This window comes from Falco punctatus, assembly GCF_963210335.1.
Source record: "Falco punctatus genome assembly, chromosome: 1".
In the NCBI taxonomy this organism is placed as follows: Eukaryota; Metazoa; Chordata; class Aves; order Falconiformes; family Falconidae; genus Falco; species Falco punctatus.
Genome location: NC_137580.1, coordinates 85,443,393 through 85,467,088, shown reverse-complemented (window position 1 = coordinate 85,467,088; position 23,696 = coordinate 85,443,393). Strand labels below are relative to the sequence as shown.

General features: G+C 45.2%; 1 long non-coding RNA gene across 1 annotated transcript; it reads right to left on the bottom strand.

Moving 5' to 3' along the window:
• Nucleotides 1-8,846: 8,846 nt before the first annotated feature.
• Nucleotides 8,847-22,330, bottom strand: LOC308058137. Its single transcript, XR_013925677.1, has 2 exons — nucleotides 22,236-22,330; nucleotides 8,847-18,527 (listed from the first exon to the last, which is right to left on the bottom strand). It is a non-coding gene; the product is annotated as an uncharacterized lncRNA (long non-coding RNA).
• Nucleotides 22,331-23,696: the final 1,366 nt, after the last annotated feature.

Genomic DNA, 23,696 nt, shown 5'->3' with positions numbered 1-23,696 from the left:
TATTTTTAACATATCACAGGGCTTAATAAGTTTTGGTTCACACTTTATTTTTGCTATTAACACTCTTCCACTTTCAGGCTGGCTGCCACAACAACAAAATTGTGTGTTAGGCTCTGAGCTGAAGTAACTGTTTTTGAAATAGTTGGAATAACTATTGGAGTGTTTTGATATAGCAATTCCTGTCTGCCTTTCCTCGTCTCTGGCCAATGATGGATGATGTGGGGAGAGATACAAAGCCCACACAATGGGTCTGTGCAAAATGTATGCTCAAAGGAAGCCTTTCCTCCAGCGTAGGAGGTTGTGTGCCCTTTATGTGCTTGTTAATCATGCTGCTGATTTTTGCATTTTAGCAACATTCAAAACATGTACAGATTTGGTCTTGAATTACCCAGCTCACGCACATGATCTTCTGTGTGTCTGATTTACAGCAGTGCTAATGGTCAATGGACTTCTCTTTTGCCAGTTGAGTGGGAGAAGGGTGAAAGCTGTTCAGATGGGTCTTGCCTGGTGATCTGGGGCACTCATTTTCCATGATGCTGTGTGAGTGCCAAAGGATACGGTGCCAGAGCTCGGGGAGTGAGTGCAACAACTTTCTTGGTTCAGTGAACCCTGCATCAGGCACATAAAGCTAAGTGGCTACTGTGGAATGTACCTCTGTGGTTAAACATGGTATACTTTTTGAATAGCAGCATCTTTCTTTTTCTGTTAGCATTTGAGGCATAAGGCACTGAACACAACTCCCTTTGGGCTTGTAGCTGAGGTAGGGAGGGTAGGTTTTACTGTTGCTCTCGGATAGTAGGTAAACTGCTCAAGATGTTTAAATTGGGAATATGCTAAGCATTCAGGAGTGAAGAGCTCCGTGCTCAAGGGAAGGCTCTTGGGAGCGAGGGTCAGAGCCAGAGGCTGAGCTCAGCCCCTGCTTTAAGGCAATGCCACCTGGGGAAGAATGAGAGAGAACTGTCCAAACAGCGAATGAGGGGGGGAAGGGAGATGGCAGCAGCTAAGGTGAGGGTGTCTGGGGCTGAGCAGAGCAGTCTGGATCCAGCCCAGGGGACTTGGGTGCCTCCCAGCCCATCCGAAGCTGCTAAAAGCCTGGCTTGGCTGCCAGCTCCCCTCCGCCTGAGCTGCGGCGAGGGCTTGGTGGCGCTTGCCAGGGCACAAGTGTTGCAGATGGGAGCAGGATCAGACCCTCTCTTCCAGGAGGCCATCTCCTGCTGCTGCCAGCTAATGAAAGCTCAGCGCCTTCCCTATCAGCCAGGATTTTAATGGCTCTGAAAGAGCGGTTCCTGTGCGGCTCTAAAGCCCAGCACAGTTGCGCGGTGAGCAATGCCGGCTGCACTGCGATGGCAATATCATCCAGCGCCTGGCTACCTGCCAAGAGCAGCAGCAGCAGCAGCTTTTCTTTCCTGGCTAATCGCTGATAAAACAGGAAGACCTTGATCATCCCTTTTGACATGAATAACGATGTTATCTCCTGTGATGTATGACCCAGAGCCAGATAACGTCCTCTGGCAGGCCTTTTTTCTCATGAGATGTAAAATACAATGATTATGTTACAAGGGGGAGATAAAGTGGCACAATCTTCACTAGTTCAAATAACTAATTGAAGCAGGAACTAGTGGAAATGGCTTCCTTTGTTCCCCAGCCATTGTTGATATAACAGTGCTTATAATGAAAGCTGAAACTGTTGCCCTCTTTTTTTTTTTTTTTTTTCTTTTTTTTTTTTAAAATCCCTTCGCTATTTTTTCCCTTTTAAACTCAAGTGCCTTCACTTCTGCTTCCCCCTCCCTGTTTCCCTGGGGGAGCTGAGGACTGTGGTGATTTCTACCGTCGGGTCCTGTTTTCCAGCAAGTCTTGTGTGTGAGCGTCAGGAGGATGAAATCAATAAATAGCTCTCATTCTTTGTTTCCCTAGAGGACTTTTGAGAACGGAAAAATTGAGACCAGTGCTCTCCAAACCATAATTACACTTTTTTTTTTATTTGCTTTCATTTTTGTGAAAGCATCAAACCTAATTACCTGGCAGGGATGGTCACCAGGGGTATATTGATATTTCGGTGAGCATACAGTACTTGTCACAACTAGGTTCAAATATTAAAAAAAGCATGCCAGCCCTCAAGTAGGTTGGTGTAAAAAGCCGGGGGGGCGGGGAGGGTAACAGCACAGCAACAGCTTTACACAAGGAGTGATACTGCACAGTTGTGGCACACAATGAGTAAAGGTGTTGGGAGAATTGCCTCATAGCCTGGTCTAATCACTAGAAAAGGTGCGATGATGCAGTGCCTTTCCTCCCAAGTTGGACAAAAGAACCTCTTTGGGTGAAAATCGGCTTTGAATATGAAATGAGGATTTCTTGCTTTAAAAAAACCAAAACATTTCTTAAGATGATTTAGTAATGTCTGTTACATAAAGACTAGCATTAAATATGAGGCAGTCAGAGGCTATCCACTATGGGCTTGCAGCTGTGGCGCATGTGGAACAGGCTGTGATGTGATGACTTTAACCCTGCCAGATGAAGTCGATAGAGACGTATCCTATCATGTGGCAGACATGGAATTTAAGAGACTTGCTCATACCTGGATGACCGTAGCAATATCATAATGAGATTAGACTTCAGCTTTTGCGATCCCAGGCCATTGATGTTATACTATCTGACATCTCTCAGAATCGCCAAACTTTAATCTTACTTGGGTTCATTTTACGGCACTTTTAGAATAAGCATCTGACTTTTGTGACACAGACTTGTTCTGATTCTTTGTCCTTGGATTGTAGCCTCTGCAAAGCCAGAGGGCCTGCAGCTGGTGCTTTCTTCCTTGGGGTTCAGTGCTGTGAAGCTCAAATCCCACAATTTTAGAGTCTGGAAATCTTGCCTTGAGCCCAAATAGGTGAGGAAAAACTGACCCTCAGCTAGCTGAATAGCTTTAACTGAGTGCCTGGGCTTTGCAAGGCATTTGAATGACCCAACTTTGTATTTTATTGATCATAGAATGGCTTGGGTTAAAGGGACCTTAAAGAATGCCTAGTTCCTTCCCTCCCACCCTGTCTGCCCTGGGCAGGGACACCTTCCGCTAGACCAGGCTGCTCAAAGCCCTGTCCAGCCTGCCCTTAGGTTACCAAGATGCTAGGAAGCTTTTGCTTCCAGGTTACATGTGATAGCTGAGTCTTTCACCTGACAACTGGATTTGTGGTCTCTTTGGGAGGAGGTGTTTGGTTTTTTTTTTTCTAGAGCTGTAGAAGGATGTTTTGACTTGCTATAGGTACCTCCTCAGATTATTTGCTTCCAGATGCCCCTCTTGATGTACCTATTTTGGACCCATGTAGGAGGGGGGGGGACCCTGACAGCCTCTTCCTAGCAAGCAGCAGCCACCCACTTTGGTGTCTGTCAGCCTCCCTGCTGCAGAGCTTGTGGTATTTGCTATGCATTGCTATGTTTGTGCTGCTTGTTGCATCTTGCCCAGTGCTCATTACTACAGGTTTCCTTACCCCAGTGCCGGTAGGGAGATGCCTGTGCCTGGCTTGACCAGCTGAGGTGGCAAAGGAGGGTGATGAACCACAGGGCACCATTGTTCAGAGCGGGCTGGGTGAAGGAGATGCAGGACAGGCCAGACACTGAGTGGGTTCAAAACCTCTTTGAAGCTGAAGTCATGCTCCTGAAATACTGTTGAAGCTGTGTGAGAAAGCTCAGAGTTGGGCAAAAGCAGGGCACCTGGGTGCTATTTATGACTGAGCTACTGTGTGACCTTGAGCAGCTCACTGCACCTCTGAGTCATAGCTCCGCTTCCTTAACTGCAAACCAGCGGTACGGTAACACCTACTTCATTCACAAGGGTGTCATGCGGTGCAATTTTGTAATTAATTGAATGTAGGAAAACTTTTTTTTTCCTGTGGTATAAAAGTTGCAGTGCAATGGTCTGATCCTCCTCATGCTTTCTTGCTTGAATGCTGGGAGCATGGCTGAGCTCTTTGACTTCCAGAGGGTGCTTTGTTCCCCATAAGTGCAGGAGGAAATATTTGCAGAATTGGGACCCCTGTGCAAAGTTTTATGAGTTACCACACGGCCAGCGTTCAAATCAATTACTGTAGTAGGTCTGTAATGAGACTAACTTACAAAACAGTTACTGATTCTACAGCAACTTGAGCAGATGCCAAAAAATGTGGCCAATAATTCCTGCCTGCCTGATGGATCCAGGGCCACTCAGCAGCCTTTGCTGGGCATGCCGTTCTCAAATGCAGCTGATTCCGGAGATGGTCCAGCTTGCAAGGTCAGATCAGCTGTTGTTTTTAAAAATATTTGTTTTGTGTCAGTCTTTGTTAGAATCCCAGTTTAAAACCTTTCAGGTGTAAGTATAAAGCTTAAAAGCTTTCCCACAGCTCCACCCTTAAGAATGGGTTTAATCCTTTTAACAAAGCTCTGATCTGACAGTTTATTTCGCTCTAGGCTTTAACTTCAGTGGTTGCAGCCAAAACCTGACAAGTTCTTCTTGTTAATTCTGAATGTATTATCCAGTGACAAATGTATCTCCCACTTATATGTGACACTGAGAATGAAATGCATATGATCAAATTTCTTATAGCTGGAGTGGGGCTGGTTGTTAAGAACATCTCCATATCTTTGCAGTATGACAGTCAATCCAAACCCATTCTTTTTCAGCAGCATATCTCAGCCTAGTTTGGGACACTCATGATGGGTTGCAATCTGCTGCCATACTCTGCAAAGAGTAAAGAAAAGCTAAAAATAAACCTGTCATTTTCCCTGGACACTTTCTTGTGAAATGCAGAGAGATACGTCACTAGAATGCAAAATAAATTCTTATGGAATTTTTTATGCTATGTTTTTTTATGGACAGATGGAGTCAGTGTCGTTTTCTGGTTTCTCATTTCTAAATACAGTGGTGTTATGTACAGCCTTCCACCTGAAAGCTTTTCTTGGAAGCCAAAAGAGAATAAAATGGATTTTTACAATAAAGCCAAAAAAGTTCTTATTTCTTCTAAGCTTTCCAATATACAGGATGCAGATAATGTTTGTTGAACTCTGCCTCCTTCTTTGCTCATGAAGTATTGGCACACTGATGAAACTTATTTTCTGGACTGTATTGTGTCATGAGGTTGGGGTTTTCCTCTATTTCTATAGGGCTGATCTTTTGCTAGTGACAGATTAACGCCTCCAGGAGGGTGATTGTGCAGTGGGCTGAGTCCAATCTCTGCCCACAGTCTCTGTGACCCTGTCCCTTACTTTATCTCTTTTAAGCTGATCTCCTCTTGCTGTCCATCCCCTGCATGTTTGGCTGGACCAGTAACCCTCAGCCCAGTGCCATCACTATTTGCTCCCATAATTTTTCTTGTGCTCTTCCGGGGCCGCGCCATGCTCCCTTGGAGGTTGGTGATAGCAGAAGATGCAACGGGTTAATCGCTTCTAGGTGTTTCTGTGAAAGCAGCTGCATCTTCGAAGTGACTGTCCTGAGACCTTCCCATTTCCTCTGCCCCCAGACAGCGCAAGGAACCATGTGGCTTTTGCAAATAGACGCATGAAGGAGAAATGCCAGCAGGCAGGCAGGCTGTCTTTGGCCAGCGCTGGCTTGTGTCGCCGCAGTCAGAGACGTGAGGGTGATGAAGAAAGTCAATTTCCTGTTAAATTAGCTTGGCTGTTTCCCTTAGAAAGGTGGAATTTTAATGAAAGTGCTTATTAATGGATGAGCCCAGAGGGAAGTGAATTTGTGGCGAGGCCACAACTTTATAGGGAGAGCCTTACCTCGTAAAAGGCCACAAAAGATGCTTACAGGACTGAACTTGGTCTGCTCAGGAATCGACTGCTTGTACAGAGGGACAGTCTTCCTTTTCCCATAAAACATGCATTAAGGGTGCCAACTAAGTTGGTTCTCTTTTATATCAGTCACAAAAACAGTGGGAGGTTTAGTTCCTGTCAAACTTTATGGGCCATTTACGAGGAGGCCTTCCCCAAAGTATTTCACAGGCCAAATAAAAATAAATGGCACTGAAAAATTTTATAACACAATGCACGGACTGTTGTGGCAGTGGGAAAACATGTGCTGGAGACCTCTTCTCCCTCCCCTGTGCAGAAGAATTAAAGTGGAATTTTAATTATTGTAACTTTTATAGGCTTTTTCATTTTCAATCATTACTGTAGTCTCACGTTACTTTCAGGAGGGAGAGACTGTACCCTCATACGGAGATGGGGAAATGGGGCGGCAGAGGGGCAGCTGCTCTGCAGAGGGATGAGGAAAACATGGTGGGGGTGCAGGGGGGGGATGACTTTCAGTGTTGCGGGGCCTACTGGACTTAGGGGGGTGATGTCTGATGTGCTTGAGATGGCCTGTCTGGGTGCTTGGATGTGGGTAGAGGGGCAGACACAAGTGCCTGTTGAGCCCATAAATCTGTTGTCTTTAAAAACCTGGGCTTAGACCTGGGGGCTGAGCTTGAACTGACATGGCTGTGCTGCTGCTGGGGGGTTACTTCTCCCTGCTGCTTCATTTTTCTGTTCAAAATGGGACGACAAAAGGAAGGAGCCAATTTCCTCTATTACTGCAACCAGATAAAATTTTCGGAGAGGAACAGTGTGGTTCAGCTTGCACTGAGGAGCCTCTTAACAGGAATAGCTGCAGTTCCCACCTGGAGAGTTTTATCCTCTGCTCTGAGCTGTGGGGAGGAAGGCAGCATCTACATACCCGATGGAGATGAAGCAGCTCTTGTGAATATTTTTAATAGAGACAGGTTGAGTAGTCACTTCTGCGGGAGCCGTCCCTGCTGACGGGTGCGCTTCGCAGCTCACTCAGTGAACTGTTGCACTGTTGAACTCTGTGTCTCGATGCCGGATTTGCCACACCAACAGCTTTATCGGAGGAGTGAAACAACAGCTTGCTTTTCTAGGAGGGAGAGGAATGATCTACGCCTCAGCAACCAAATGGGAAGCAAGCAAAGATGTTCTCCACGTAGTTTCTCTTCCCCTCTTGTGCAGGTGTGCTTGGCCGCCCTGCTCAGCAGAGGTCAGGGGTTCAGGCGGGAGAGCAATTACACCATCGCTGCTTTGGATTGCCCTTGGATAAAAAATGAATGGTTAAATCCTTTTACTGACCTTACAATATCAGAGCTGCTACTGTTTTGTTAACTGTTTTTCCCCATGAGGGTGGTCAAACGTTAGGACTGGGGCCCAGAGGCTATGTGGGGTCTCCATCCTCAGGGATGTTCAGGATTTACCTGGGCATGGTCCTGAGCAGCCTAATTAATCACAACTGCTCTAAGCAGGACTGTTGGACCAGGGACACTTTCTTACCCTGTCACATTGACTGCGTTTTAGGCTAATTCAGATTCAGAACAGCTGGAATGGTTTTTGGATCCGTAGTCTGGCTGCCAGAGGAGTCTCAGCCAGGGCCGCTGCCTTCCCCCTGCCCCGACAGAGCCCTCGGCTCTTCCTCTGAGACGTGTCCTGCCAGCAAGGTCGGCAGCAAGACTTGCCTGTAGATGGACGAGGGGATCTGATTTAAGCTGACAGTAAATAAGTTCCTCAGAATCAGGACAAGGGTGAGGTCTGGTTGCAGGTACTGATCTTTTGATGAGGATGGACTTAAAATGGATCAAGCCTATCAAGCCCCCTTTTTTTTTTTTTTTGAGTGTAAAATGAGTTTAAATGAACTTTCTCAGCATGCGGTTGTTTTGTGACTGTGGTGAAATACACAGACAATTTGAAAAGGTGGGGTAAAATCAGGAACATCTCTGAAACCTTACTAGAAGACAGAAGGACCCTGTCTAAATTTTTTGTGTGTGTGTGTTTTTTATTGTTGTTCTTTTTTTAAGGCAAGCAAACAGGGTTTGTTTGGCTTTGGCTTATCATAATATTCTCTCTTGTTTCCATCCTTTTCTGTACTTTCCCCACACAAGATCTTCTGAAAAATGTTATTTTTTCAAGTCTCCATTAATCTCGCAGTCTGTTTTAGTGACACATCTGAGCGCTTCTCCTACTGCTGACAGGCTGAGTTTGCATCTGCTGTGATGCCGTATCAGTTCTGGTTCAAAGTCAAGCTACCAAACAACAGAACATGGCACTGAAATAACCCCCTGGGATAAACAGAGCTGTAAACCAGTGATTTCAACAATTTTGTCTAACAATGTAGAATAGGGAGACATTATTCCCCCTCCTCAAATACCTGTGACTTCATTATTTTGATTGAAAGATTTAAGACAGGGTTACACTAGTGCAGGAGGTCTGAATGCTGTAAAATATACAAATATCCAGTCGCTTTCTATCTTGGGTATTAGGCTACAAGAAAAATCACCAACTAGTAATGTAACACAAAAGGCATTGTACTTTAGAAGTGACTAACTAGATTAATTTTTAAATTGTTCTGGGTAACATCAAAGTAATGAAGATGCTGTTAATATTCCTACTCTGAATAAGATGTCTGCTAACAGGGAGGTGTGAGAGAGGGAGACGCCTATTAAAAGATTTTAATTAAGTGAAAGTGGTAGTATTACCCAGGGAGAAAGTACTGGCTTTTACACTTTCTGAAGTGGTGTCTAGTTGGAGATGTGCAGCGGTGCCCAGTCTGCTGGAGCTCTCTGAGCTGAAGGAGTTCGTAGCTGTTAGCGAAGGGGTTTGCGATGAGCTCGGTCACTTCTGAAGTGACTATGGCCTTCCCACAGGGCCCGTGCAGCCCCGCTGCTGGAAAAGGGCTGTGCGTCTGTAAGAACTGGAACCAGACCCGCAAGATGTGCCTGGATGTGGAAGGTGCTTTCCCCTTCCTCGCGGCACGCGCGTGTTCGTGGGAGAAGACCGCTGGTCCCGCCTGCTTCTAGCCTGCACTGCGAACGCAGCAGCAACTTTGTTTATTCCAAATTACAGCATATATGAATGGAGGATAAGTGAATATTACAGCCCAGCAGATTTCCTAGTGAATAGCCTTCCAGCATGGCATGTGAGCTGGCTGCAGCCCCTGCAGCTGTGCACCAGCCCTCACGGACAGGGCAGCTGCTGGCCTTTGCGCAGCACCTTCATCTCAGGAAAAATCCCCCTTGGTTGTAGTGTCCTGTGAGAGGGACTGAGTAACTCAAGGGACAGGAATTCTGCAATCTTTACCCTCATAGTTAGGTTTTTACATTCTGTCACACAAACAATAGTAATGAAAATTAATCCAACAGAGTTAAAAAAACCACCCCAAAACCCTCAAAAAAACCAGAAGATGACAACCCCCCCAAAACCAAACTGCTATTTTTACTTAGGAATTATTTTGTACTGTATTTTCAGTCTGCTAGTATGTCTGGCAAAAATATTTACTTGTCAGTAACTTGCTGTAAGGTTTTCCCCTACCGGTGGAGTGAATTTACTTTTGTGTATGTGTATATATTAAAAAAAAAACCAAACAACTTATGGAGGGAAAAGCTGCGATTTTTTAATGAAAAATATTTTTTTCTTACCAAAGAAAGTATTCTTACCATAATTACTTCTAAAATATGACAGTTTTTGATGATCAAGCATGTATACCAACTCCAAGTCTACTCCTGTAACTACAGGTCACAGGGTCAGGTCTTATGTGGCTCATCTCTCCCTGCCCACAAGAAGCAATACCTTTGACTTGTGCCTGACTGTGCAAGGTCTGAGTAGGATTGTTTATGCTGCTACAAAAAAAATGATGGAAGTTAATTGAAGTTAATATCATCTCAGTAATCGCTGGATTTATTACCCAGGAAAACTTAAGACCTTTCAGGCTCTTCATTCTGCCAAGAGCTGAGATCATGGTTTCTGAACTTTGCTGCTTTGTGCTGATACACAGGTGCTAATCATTTCCATACAGCTGAGCCATAATTTGCTGGCCTCCTCTATAAAACATACCAGCTTTTCACAGTGCCCTCTTATATGTGCTGCTTTACAAGGAAGCTGTAACTAACAATTAAACCAGCATGTAATATATTATTTTCTTAGTTTATAGAAGATTGTTTTATGGGGCAGCATATTAACAAGAGATGCCTGGAGGTATGTGGTTCATGGTGTCCAGCCCTTCAGTGGTTCAGGTTTATGCACAGATATAAACATAAGGCTCTCATTGATAATCAGGTTGCAAATGGCTCTGTTGAGGAATTGCAGTATTAGTCTCCTCTAACTGAAGCTTCAGAGTAATTTCAGCTTTTTATAATTACAGAGCTAGCAGACTGTAATAATTTCCAAATGTTTTGGAGCTGATTTTAAAGCTGATCTGCAACATGTAGTGAAGATATGTCTCAAAGGCCAAGATCCTGAAGAAATGTTTTGTCAGGTGGGCTGGGATGCTGCTTTTTTGCTAAGTAAAAACCTATAGGGGAAATCTTCACTCACGTGTGTAAGATTGACGCTGGCCACAAACCAGTCTGCATAAAGCGTCACCTCTGAATGGGTTGTGGGGGAGAGGAGATAGAGAGGATGCACGGTCAGGACCAAACTTGTGATATTAGCAACATTTTAATGACAATTTTGATGCAAGCTTTATTAGAAAAATACAGGTTTTTCCTTTCTTTCTGAAGCATTAAAACTACTGTCAGTCTAGATCTCAGTCTCTCTCAGGGGATGATTTTGAAGGGATGCCATTTCATTGATTAGAAACACCTTGCCTAGGAAATTTAGGTGGCTTGTGGGGTTTCTGTGCTCTATATGTAAAGAAGAGCTTGTGGGTCAAGGCTTCAGAGCTAGTGAAGCGCTTCTAGCTGGCGGTGAGTACCTTAAGGGGATTCTCAAAAGCACCCGAGCATGCTGACCCACTAGTTCATTCTTGGTATTTGTACATAAATAAGTCTGAAAAGGGCCTGAGAGGCACAAAGGATGGCCACCACCTCGGTTGTCTCATCCTGGTGACCTAGTCTTTTAATGGCTTTCCCAGGAAAGCTTCTCATGGCTGAACGTAAGGCTGGCTGTATTAATGCACTCGGCGTATTCATCCAGCAAATGCCCCTCCTTCAACTACTTTTCAGGGATGTAAGGCTTCAATTATTGCATCTAGGATTATAATAAATAAATCATGATCTCCATTGTTTCTTAAACTGCCTGAAAACCATAGGAAGCTATATGATAGGGGGATTGCTTGGGACCTTTTAGAGAATACCTGGAAAAGAAGGAGGAAAAATGATGTAACTGATTCTGGCCTGGCAGTTATTTAACTATGAGTCTGACTTGTGGTGGGGGGGGAGAATTGAGGAGGTTCCTGGCCAGCCCAAAGGAACAAGATCAGGTAAAAAATCTTTGCACTGGAAATAAAACAGAGGAGTGGGAGGAAAGAGTAATGTGCACATGGCAGCTGACTCTAGAACTGAGTAGAATTAGCAAAGGTTTGCTTTCCTCCTTCCCATTTTCATGGTATTACAGCTGGGCTTGGTCCTGCCGGTGGTTCAGCTCTTTGCATCTTCCCTTCCAAGGGACTGGAGCACAGGAACATTGCTGCAGAAGCCACAAGGAAACCACGGCTGTCTGTGGTGCGTGCAGGCTCCCCGCTGCCCGGCAGGGCAGGTGGCTCTGACAGCTTCTTGGCTTTTCTTTTTCGGACCATGGAATTTTGTTTGGTTTGGAGCAAGTGAGGGCTGTCTGGTACAGTGGATACTCCAGCGATGGAGGCACTAGCTATTTGAAACTGTGCTCTCAAAACCAGAAGAGCTTTGAGAAACACAGACTTCCATGGGAGGTAAATGTCTGCAAATAAAAATAGAAAAAAGGACTGCAAATAAAAGAGCGGTGCTGGTGGTACCTTACGGCCCTTTAGCTCCAGACAGCCTGTAAGTAGGATGGATGATGAGTGCTAATTAAGCTGGTGAGGGAGAAGTGTGCTTGTGCTTACTGCAGGATTTGAGCCGGGCAGTGCTGTTGAACTTGGTTTCTCCTGCCTTGTGCCTAACAACCTGAAAATCAGGTGCAAAGTGCCTTTGCCTCCTTTCCTGCAGGCTGCCTTTGCCTAGTGCATCATCTTGAGATTGGTACTCGGGGATATCATCTTGGCTCTGTGTGTATATTTTCAGTGTGAACACTAACTTTTATTGGAAACAAGAGTCTTATTTAAAATAAGAAAGAGCAAAGAATTTTTATCCTTTTAAGAAGTTGATCCAAACCTTCAAAGCATTTTGGTAATTGTGTTTATGGCTAGAAGATTGATTATTTAAGCCTGTGTTAAAGTATACTTTTTAGTATGAAGTAATGGCTTATTACAAACCAGCTCAGGAATGCTTTGAGTTTTTTAGGAATTTTTTTAAAGCTGGATGAGGAGGGAAGAGTGTGAGGCACTAAGTTTAGCATTTCAAAACATCTGGATCTGTTCTATGGTTTATTTTTTGATGTGTTTTCCATGAGTCTAGTTAAACAACCACATGGCTTGATGGCAAAATGAATGCAAGTGTAGCATTTGGAAGGGGACCCTGGATGAAAGTTTGGCTTGCTGGCTAGAGTCAAGTGACTTGCTCTTGTTTCTGGTTACGTTGTGTGGATCCGCAGGAAGAGCCCATCTTGGCTGCTGCTGTTCCTTTCCTCTGCCAAAAGCTGCTAAACATAAACCAGGCAAAGGAAGTACTAAATTACAGAACACCTAATCTTCAGTCCTTTTTTTAATCTCAAATGAGTCTCCCAGATCTCATAAACTAGAAATGAAGACAACACAGGGGGGCAACCCCAAAATGGGCTAGGACCTGCAAAGGCTCTCCTGCGGCTGCAGCAGCAGAGAGGGATGACTGATGATGGCTTTTTTAGGTTGTGCTGTTACAGTGCTGTTGAGAGAGTTGTTCTTCTGATAGGCTGCCAACGCAACAGCAAGAATTATTTAACTCCTATTAATTTTGAGCAGACTGATTTTATTTTTTTTTTTGGTGGGGGAGAAATAGTTATTGTTACATTACTATGAAATCCATGAGGACCTCATTGCTGATAGAATAGATGCTGGCAGTGGTAATGATTTAGCTTCAACCCTGCTTGCAAGAGATTTTTTAACCATTGCTCTTTGCCCTTCCTCTGACATCCTTTTTCTTGTATCTATTTTCCCACCTTTTCTTTCTTCCAAGCATGTGCTTTTATTCTGTTACTGCTTTCAGCTTAGTTCAATGCTAATGAGGCCTCAGGTCCCTGCCCTGGTGTTGGGAGACCGGGGCTGCCTAAGTTACCACCTGGGGCAGCTCTCCGGGGCTGTGGGGTCCATCCCCACGGGAGTTTTACAGCCTTCCCTGAAATCCCTGTCAGTCATTGCCATTCTGTCTTAACAGTGACATGCAGTGGCAGCACGATGCAACAGAGGCAGCTGCAGACATCATGCAAACTTGTCGCTATATCACTTTTTTCCACTGACGTGAACACCTTAGAGGATCTTGGTGCACCTTGTGCCCATGCAATAGCTGTCGAGGAAGGTTTTGTCGATTGCCTCAAGCCCGCAGAGTCAGGCACTGGCCCGTGCAAGCTCGGGGGTGGAGAGAGGCACACAGGCAAGAGAGAGCATCCTTTACAAGGCAAGGACATTTTTCTTGTTTTCCAGCATGGAAGACTAAGTATTCTTGTCCTATTGGTATTATTGTGATAAGGAATTACCCACTCTGTTCTTGGTTGATACTATTCTCTTAATCATTGCCTACATTTTATGCATGTGAACACACGTGCAAAACTATTGCAAATATTTCTCTTGTGATCCCACCAGCTAAAAAGCGTTAGTCGCTGTTGGGTACAGCTTAGGTTTCTTTGCACCTGGGAATGATTTGTAGACATCATTCTGCACCTGCATTTCCCAAGAAAGACTAGAAATTGTGTTGAATTGATCTTTAGACAATTGATCCCTTGCAAAATGTTTGCAGGAAGGGTTGGATGACAGTTTTTGTACAGGCAGCAACAGTAAAAGATGGATTCCTCAGGAAAAAGAGGAGGGAGCCCCAAAGGAACAACATAAAGGATGCGGAGGGAGGGGTAGGCGGCAGGAGGGTAGAGCAAGTCAGGTGTTGATACTTTTTTCGGGGTATCTTCTGTGCTTCAGGGATGCAGTTAGTCTACATACATGGAAAATAAGGGATGTTATTGTGTGGATGTGAAAAGGATGCTGGAGATGGAGCCAAGGATAGCACTATTTGTCTTCGGTGACTTGTACAGATTCCTGAGCTGAGGAGTAGAAGGGTTAACCACTGTGTGTATTAAGGCTACAAAAAGCTTTTCAACTGGGAACATAAATTACTGAAGCTGCTATTCACAAAAACACATATCGGACATAAAACAACTGCCATAGCTTTTCAGATGTCTTATTGTGCTTCATCTCATGGTGATGACTGGAGTGCTCTGGGACTACTTTTCAAAGTACTCTCCTTTGTGTGTCAAGAATACACAATGGCTCAGCCTCAACATCTATCTTCATGTGTGAGGAGACTGATAGGTCACTAGTGACACAGCTGCAAACATGTTATCAAGCATTTTCTGATTGCTGCCAAGCAAGTGTTCTTGTCCTGTGTAAGACAGCATTTAGAGGTCCCTTTCCTGAATACCTTACTGGATCGTTATATACTTTGAATTATGGGAAGAACAAACTTTGGACGCAATTTCTTTCTCTGTTTTGTGATTTGCAGGGAGTCTGAGATCAATGTTCCAGCACCCACTGGGAACCCTCGTTCCCAGCAGGGTCCTACTCTGAAGTGAAGATGCAAAATCCCAATCCTACAGAGCTGCTGAGTTTCAGACCTAGAGGGGTAATACTCAACTAATCAGATATTCATGGATTCTGCCTCCTCTGTTTAAAAGCAGCTGTATGCTGCCATGTCTTTACCACCTTGAACTAAACAAACAATTAATTAATGGTGCTGGACCAGGATCTTTTGTTCCTTTCCCAGCCACTGTGGACAGGGGCTGTTAAGCCATCTAGCCAGAGTGACTGTCAGCTTGCCAGCCTTCTGCCTGTCTTGCGTTCATGCTTGGGAGGTTGCAAAATTGTCTATACACGGTTTATAATGGATCAGTTTGATAACCCTGTTCGCTGCATGGACACACAAAACATTGGTAGAGCTGTTGGGGACACAAACTGGTGTGTGGCCAGGCTGGGTTCCGAGGGGAGGAGGGATTTCTTCATTGGGCTGTCCTCTCCCCTTCCTCTGCCTGCTGTTGATGTAATGACCTGAGCATCAGGCCTCTGACATGGAGAAAATATCTTCTTATTCCCTGGCAGTGTGATGCCCTGTGCTGCTATAAAGGTATATAAAAGGCAGAACCCAGAACACCGAGTACAGGCTCACACTGCCTGGCAAGGAGGTTGCCCAGGTCCTGCTTGCAAGGAGGGGACCATCTCTTAGGAAGTAACTGGGGCAGCTGTCACCAGCAGTTCATGTGACTGGTCCTAAATGCTTGTGGTTACTCAGGTGAAATAAATGGGGACAAGGTGTCCAGACTTCTTTGTGGATCCATGTGTGCCTAGAAATGTTGCTTTTTCTTTATGTTGCAAGAAAATGGAGGGGGAAACAGTCGTGGTAGCGGTACAAAGTGCTGTGGTGGTTGGAATTCCTCGTCTGGGATCTTCAGCTTGAACTGTTGAAAGGGATAATATGGGTTAGAGGTGGATTGTCCTCAGAGATCTTCTTGATCTCTTTTGTTTCTTTTAATGTGGGAGAGGCTGTAATGATGGTTCTTCAGCCCATTGCTCTTAAAGTGCTCTTCAGAGGTCTGCAGCGATGTCCAGGCTGGTGATGGTTGCAGTGATGGGGAGCCATGCCAAGGTTGATGCTGCACGCTGTGGTCAGTCCCTTTTACCCTCTTGCCAGACTTCAGCAGGTATGGGTGTCTGAAATGCTTCTCCCCAGGCTTTTGAGGCTGGCGTGTGTGTATGCAAAGCTTCTGACAGCATCAAGCTGAGATCTGCCGGGAACTGGGATCTGGGAAACCTTATGCCAAGAGGAGAAGTATCTTCAAGTTACTTTAAATATTAGTGCTCAGCTCAAGTTCCCCCTCTTGCCTCTGAGCTGAAAAGACCCTGGCCTCCCTTGGAAAGTGAAGCTGAACCGCAGGGGAGGGCTCCTGTCTGCGTGCTGGCGGAGGCATCCAGCCTGGCTCCACCGATGCCCAGATGGGTCAGAGCTGAGACCTGCAGTGCTGGGCTGGGGGACATGGAGTTAAGCAGAGGAAAGATTGTGTGAAAATATTTTCTTCCCTAAACCAGGAACTCTGCAAGAAGCGTATCCCAGAGCGCATATGAACAGCCAGCCCTCCCCAGCTCCAGCCCTTGCAGCTCTGGGGCCAGCTGGGGCCAGCAATACCCATTTGTGCCATTACTAAAGTCAAATATAAGCAGTAAGGTTTTGCCAGCCTCATCCCTTGGGCTAGTCCTGTTTCTCAACAGCTCAGCAGTGAACTGTCATTCCCACCTTTTTTTTTTCTTCCTTCATTTTTTTTTCTTCCCCCGATAGTAAATTAAATCAAAATTCAGGCTTAACCACAGCCAAGAAACTGAGCCGCTCACGGTCAAACCCTAGGGCCCTGGTCCTTTCGAGCACTAGCCCTGCTGCGACTCTGTAGCAATCTCTTCTAGCTCTGCAGTTTCCCAGGTTGCCCAAATTGCCTTAGCCCGGTACAGAGCCAGGATCTAAGCTGCAGTTGGTGGCAGGTACCTGCGCTCTGACAGATCACACAAAGTGGGTTTGGTTTTTTCCTTCCCCCTCATATCAGCTCCTTCAGTAAACTTCTGTGGATCTGGAAGAACCAGAAACAAGTCACCATCTTCCCCCCCGTTGCCCAAATATCTATGTGGCTCAGAAGCGAAGTATGAGCCTACTAACACCTGCTGACACAGACACGCATCCAATGTTTCCAGTCCATGAATGCAGCGGTGAGCTACCTGCTTTCCCAACAGCAAAACTTCAGTCCTCAGGGACAGACGACCTCTCTCTGCGCTGAGAAATAAGCCCTTGCACTTTCATGTATTAGTTCCCACCTTATGTGCTGATACGGCTCAGCCATAAATTTAACTTACCAATGCTGACGCATGTACACAAAGGTCAGTTTGCAACCCGTTCGTTTATAATCCTGGCGAGATTAGCTACCTGTGTGCACAGGTAATGTGCCTGCCTCCCCACTGCCGGGAGGCAGAGCTGTCTTGGAGGGTCTCTCCCCAGCGAGACCCAGTGCCAACAGGCTTCCCAGCCCTGCAGGTGCTGCCGTTGGATTCAGGCCGTTTCTCCCAATCGCCCTTAAAACAATCGGTTTGGAAAAAATGACTTGAAGCTCGTGGAGTTTCCACTGTGGTGTTTGGTGTAAACCCCTTGGGGGATGTTCTTTGCCTGGCTGTTGGAGTGCTCTCAGTTAAGTACAGAACCATAAGGACACTTTAACAAGGTCTTGCTCTAGCTCTTGTTTGGAGCTTGACTAATTTTCCAGCAGGCTCCAAGGGGACTGCATGCTGCTGTCTGGGAGGGTTTTGAAGCGGAGTGATGTTGAGATGAGGCAGTACAGTGGTTGTGTGGGATGAGGAAGGCTTCGTTGCTTCCATGGTTGAGTCGGATGCTTCTTTTCTGCAGGGGGTGACTGGTTCTCTGGAAGGATGGTAGATCTCCAGGCACGGGTGAGGTATCACAGCTGTGGAGCTGTTATGGATGCTATTGAGCTAAGGAACAAGTACTTGTGAGAGCTAGGGAGTGTTTCCACCGAGCTGAGCAATGAGTTGACATGGCTTTTGGGACAGGCTCAGCTGGCTCAGATGAGCAGCTGCTAGTGTGAGAATGTGATGAAAATAAACAAGATACTGTGTGGAGACTTGGTTAGGCAGTGGGAAGGCAATTCACCGGCTGCATTTGTGACAGATGAATAAAACAAAATACCTTGAGAAAGAGCTTGAGGTCACTTTTTTTTTTTTTTTTCCCCTGGGATGGAGAGACTAAATCAGAAGCCTACACCTTTTGTGGAAGGCAATCAAGCTCTTTTTCACCAAACATTTGGATGTCAACATGAGCAGCTTGAGCCTATGTAAGATTATAGACTTTTTCATGTGTCAGTCAAAATATCCTGGGGAGAAAAATGTCACATTCTTCCTCTGTGTTACTGGCACTCGTGTTTTGTAAAACACATAGCTTTTTATTTAAAATAGATCTGCTGATATAAAAACTGAACACAAAATATCAGGAAGTTGGCTGGTCTCTAAAAAGGATGCCTGCTGAGAATGTTAAATTAATTTGCTGCATGTGAAAAATGCTAGCTGTGGGGAGAGATGACAGAGAAGGTGTCTGAAAGAGAATAGCAGGGATATGTTTGCTCTGTCTTGCCAAGAAAAACAGTCCAATTTTGCCCACCAAGGGCTCTTTCTGGGGCTAAGTTGCTAACCTGATCTTTATTCCTTTCCTGCTTGTTTACTCCTTTCCTAGTTTCTCTTTTCCAGCACAAAATGCTTCTGTATATCTTACGTGAGTACAGCAAATAGGCAGAGGGTCCTGGTCTCTGCTAATGACAGGTGCCTCATTCACTTGGTGAATAATATTGTTGTTCTCTGCAGGATGTTCAGGGTCTGCAGGTAACACGTTGGTCCAGGTTTCCCTCCACTGCAGAGCTCTGCTGGTAGGACTTCATAGATCCAGCTTAACAGAAACAAACAATTGGATGTTTTTGGGGTGAGTTACTTGCTGCTCTGATTAAATAAACTAAACCACCAACATTTTTTCCACACATAAAAGAAAATTGCATAAGACGTCTTAAACATATCAAGCCCAAGAGCATAGCAGAAACAGAACTGGTCATTTCTGAGCTGCTGGCTGTGACCTCTATAGCATCTTCCTTCTGCCTCTGGCACCCAACTGCATTTACGCCAGAGGAAGGACGCGGCTAGCAACAGCCCCAGGGGTGCAAGGTCACTTTCAGGACAGGGTTTGATGTTGGCTCTGTGATGCCATGTGTAAGGAGATGAAGCTGTGACTATCTCTGTGGTGCTCAGCTGAGTTTCCCTTCTGGGTTAAAGCAAGCCCTGATTCTCCGGGGCTGCACTAGATTTACACTTGCACAGGCAATGTAGAGAGAGGTGGGTACTTAATAGCCAGTTCAAGAAAAGACTGAGTAAGGATAACTGCATCTGTATTTTTGTTTTCCAAAGAAGATTTGAGGTGTGGGCTTCAACCTCCCTCCTCCACGGTGAATGCCTGTGGGGTCCGGCCAGCAGGAGAGGAACCAGAAGGTCCCAACTGCAGTTCCAGGGTCCCTAAAGGCTTCTTGGTTGAACTGAACATTGCTTCAAATTGATTGTTAAATCAGGGAGCGTGGGTGTAGCTCATTCCATTATAATCCCCATAAATTGCTTTGTAATCGAAAGCTTTTGTTCCGGTGTCAAGTGGTTAAGCACCAAGTAAGAAGATCTATTTTACAAGACCAGACAAGATCTGACAGACAGCGGAAACTTAACTTTCAACAAATATAACAATCAACATGAGAGAACCAAAAGGTCCTCATTAAGCACTGCTGTTTTTAATTAATTGGTCCTTCAGATTTACTTCTTTAAAGCTGCTAACAGCCTTAAGCCTTTCCTAGATTAATTACAAAAGACGAGCAAATCACAATAATTAGTTTAGCCTCAGGCTCTTGCTAGGCCTCTGACCTATGTGTGTAGGTTTGCTCCATGCAGTGTAGACAGGGGGAAGCAATTTGCCTTCTTGTCTTGTTTCTGAATCAGAATTTCTGGCAGGAAGTGGTTTTTTATTTTCTTCAGTTGTTGAAAAGTGTAATTTTCCTTCCCCTAATATATTCTTGTCACTTAGTTTAAAATGATCCCTCTGCTGTAACGACTCCCACTTGGGCTGGAAGCCCTCCTTCACCAACAACAGCTCAGTCAGTGATGATGACTTTCAAGGCTTGTAATTCTTGGCTTATGGGGCCTACAGACTCAGGGAAGTATCATTAAAAATGAATCATGCTGCTCCCCTGGGGATGTGCTTGCTTCCCGGGATGCACATTAATGTGAATCCATCACCCCTCCCTTTCTGCAGAGGGCCAGTAAGTCAACAGTGCAATGTAAGAATGAATTTCAAAGAGGTACACACACACATATATACATATATATATATGTATGTATTCATAAAGAGAGAGAGACTTTTAGTATGTGCCTGTACAAGGCAGACCCATCATTGCACCAAGGAGCTGGTGCTCTTCAGGTCTCTTCTGTCTGATCTGTGCTTTCATCTACAACTTGACGCAGGCTCTTGGAGCCATCTCTATTCCCTTCATTTAAGAGGCAAATCCTCCCGTTTCAGCCGTCATCTCCTTGGTTTCAATGAGTGCTGGCACTGTGATGGGAAAGCATGCTTATCTTTGCCTGGAAATGGTGTGCCTCAGTTTCCCTACCTGTAAAATGGGCACAGTACCATCCCTTGGAGATTAGCTACGTGCCTTGACTTACTCATTCTGTAAATTGCTTTGAGATCCTAGGTTGATGGGGAGATAAGGGAAAATTATTGCTGTTTGTGCTCTTGATTAGATAATCATCTGCTTAATTTCCTGTGAGTTCAATGAGACTTATCAAGGTACCTAAGAATTATGCTAAACTGTGGTTTAAGAATGACATCACCGCTGTGCTGTCTGACAAAATCAAGTGTAACCATGGATAACTACTAAAAAATGTTTTTCTAAGGTGCCCCTCCATGGGGTTTTTCTTAGGGATGAAGCTAAGTGGGAGGTCCTGGGCAAGGGCATGGGGGCTGCCAGCTCCCTCGGGTGGCTGCCTGCTCCGTGTGCCCTGCAGACAAGAGGCTCCTGTCACTCCAAAACTTTTTTTAGCCCAGAAGCGGGGTGCAGTCCTGCTGCTAGGATAGGGGAATCCACTGCAAAGGTACTTTCTAAGCACAGCAGTGCTGTGTAAGCACAATATACTGCTGTGTGTTTACCTCCTCAAAACAAAGGGTGGTTAAGTTCTTCTTGGAGCTCTTCCCACCTACCTGCCCTCTCTCTTACTGCTGCTGGATGCAGGTTTAAAAGGTGTATTTTTATTTTCAATGCTTTTAAGTTGTCTTCTTTCAGGCCAGAACAGACACAGTCGAACTCCTGTGTGCTGAACCGCTTGGCATTGCTTTATGGCTATCTGGAAGCTGTAGAGTGGCATCAGGTCACTGCTGTGCCCCCAGCTGACACATCTCTGCTACTTCTTGCTTAAGGAATTCCCATCCAATCTGAAAAAACAGTAGTAGAAACCAATGATTTTTTCACCTTAATCAGGGGGTAGCTACATTGGGTGAGTCCCTGTTTGGAAGGGACTTTGCCCACCTCTGGGGCGGTTGGTACCGTTAATGCCACAGCAGCAGTCAGGCATCAGGCAGCCCAAGCTCCTGCCTCCTGCTCCCTCTGCTCCACAAGGAAAATCCTGGCCAACACAGCGAATGTGCTTCCCTTTTATTGCTCTGACCAAAAGAAAAGGCTCCTTATCTCTCTAAACTAGAAGTGTAATGGGGAAAAAATGGGGGGCTTCCTCTTCCTTCTACTTATCATTTCTTTGTCCGTCTAAATTTATCTCTGTCCCTGGACCTTAACCTCCCACTCCAAGGGCAAGGCAGGGCGGGCTGATAAACTGTCTCTGAAACCACTGGTGTTGAAGCAATTATTCAGCAGCTGTAGCCCTTTGCAGCTGAGCAGAGATTACCATCTCTATCCCTGGGAAAAATGTCTTCATGCCTCCTTAATGCATCCTGGCCTGAAGACCTTATTTATGGTACCTTTGGGTGGAATTACCAAGGTGATGCAGCTCTGGGATCTCTACGGCTCTTTCTTTGGGCTCTGTCCCCAAAACCAAGGTAATTTTTGTGTGTTTTCTTTTTTTCCTTCACAGTCTTCAGCTGCCTGTGGTTAATCCTGTTGATGGGGTAGCAGCACTCCCCCTCGCTTTGGAGCACCCCGTGCATCTGCTCCCTTCAGGGGCATGTGGTGCCGCTCGGGCAGGCTGTCACTGCCCGTAGCTGACAGCTCAGATTTAGAGCCAATTTGGATGCAGTTGGGGAAATGTCTGCAATATTTCTATGGATTTTTAAAACAATCTGCCTGCAGTTTCTAGCCACAAAGTGTTGTGGAAAGCAGATTTTTATACTTGAAGTTTTTGCAAACTCAGTTCGAAAGTGCGATCGGTCCCCAAGACAGGGAGTACACCCTCAAATATTTGCATCGACCTTCGATTCAGACTTGAAGAAATCTGTGAGAATCATGAAATCATCACCGATTTTAAGCACTGAAGTCAGGGAAGTCTCGATGCATGGTCCAGAGGTTAAAGGCAGAAATTAAAGTAATTGTTTTGGGTATATTTTTCAATATGTACTTACTGGTACTGTTCCGATAGCTGCTGCTGTGGTCACGGTTGGACAAGAAATGAGGAGGATTCACAATAGCTCGTTTCACTTCTATGAATTGATGCTCGGTTATCCAGCATATGAAACGGGGGTAGTAGCACAGCAACCTGCTGCACTCTCCAGCTCTTCCTCCTGTGACCGCATGGCTGTAAGAAGCTCTGACCTCTCCGCACCTCCTCAAGTCTGTCTGAGGCTGCAATCTCATCATCAGCCTGGGATGGGAAGGAGGTGATGAGAAGTGTGAGGAGGCTGCACATGCAGAAAAAGGCAAGACAAAAATCCTGTCTCCAAAACTTTCTATGGGAGAATTTCCTCAGCAGAGAGATTAAAATAAATCTAGCAGATAGTCAAAAAGCCCCCCAAAACTATCAAAACCAAAGCCCCCAATGGCAATGACGGCAGCACTGCCTGTCAGATACAACTGACACAGAAGAAAAGTCTTTCTGCAATTTTTCACCCCAAAAAAGCAGCAGTTGAAAGACCTTAAATCAGCAGTCGAACTTCTGCTTTCATTTACACCTGGTATGACAAGACCTGTGCTGCTTTCGGGCCTGCTCATCCGGGAACTTGTGTGCACGGGGGTGTGGAGGGGCTTGTGCTGGGCTGGGAGGGATGGGGACATCAGGTCTTTTTTTCTGAGTTATGGATTTAGCAATAAACGATAACGATTTCTCCTTTATATAAGCAACAGTAGGGGAAACAAAACAAAACCTTTGCCTCATTTCCTGTTGTGTTTTGAGGTTTCTTACCAACACTGAAAACCACAGTTCATTACGGGAAGTTTTAGTGGTCTGTATCTGTCAGTGTTTTAAATCAGTATTTGGCATCAGCAAATGAGACGCTTTTCCCTTGAAGTAGGAGGGGAATTTCACTCTTCTGTGTGTGTTTTGTTTGAGAAATTGTGTATGCACATTTCTTGTCAAGTTTCTCATAAGCATTGTGAAAAGCTGCACTAACAAAACCAAGAATGTTTTGAATAGTTTTCCTTCAAGTTTGATGAGTAACACTTCACCACTAACCTGCCCGCTTGCCAGGGGCTGAGGAGCATGGCAATCACCGGGCTGTTGTCAATTTGGGTTTATATCACAGCCTCTTTGTAGAGACATTAGTTTTTATTGGTGCAGTTGTTCTGGAGAGAGTTATGAGCTTGAGATGCTGGTAAATTTTTATGAAGCTAGTAGGCTTATGGTTTATACCATCTAGGATGTCGTGATGGCATCGTGCAAAGTGCTGTAGAAACACATGGGTGATGGTGCCGCCTCAAATTGCGTTGTAGACCAGACGAGCTAGCAGGTAAATGAAACGCAGCTTCTTTGAGTGCAGATTTCTTCAGAATTAATGGAAAGTGGCAACCCAGCAGAAACTCCTGCTTACCTTCAGTTTACTCTTTGTGTGTGTGTGTGTGGCATTGCAGTGGTTCTGCCTGTGTGTTGG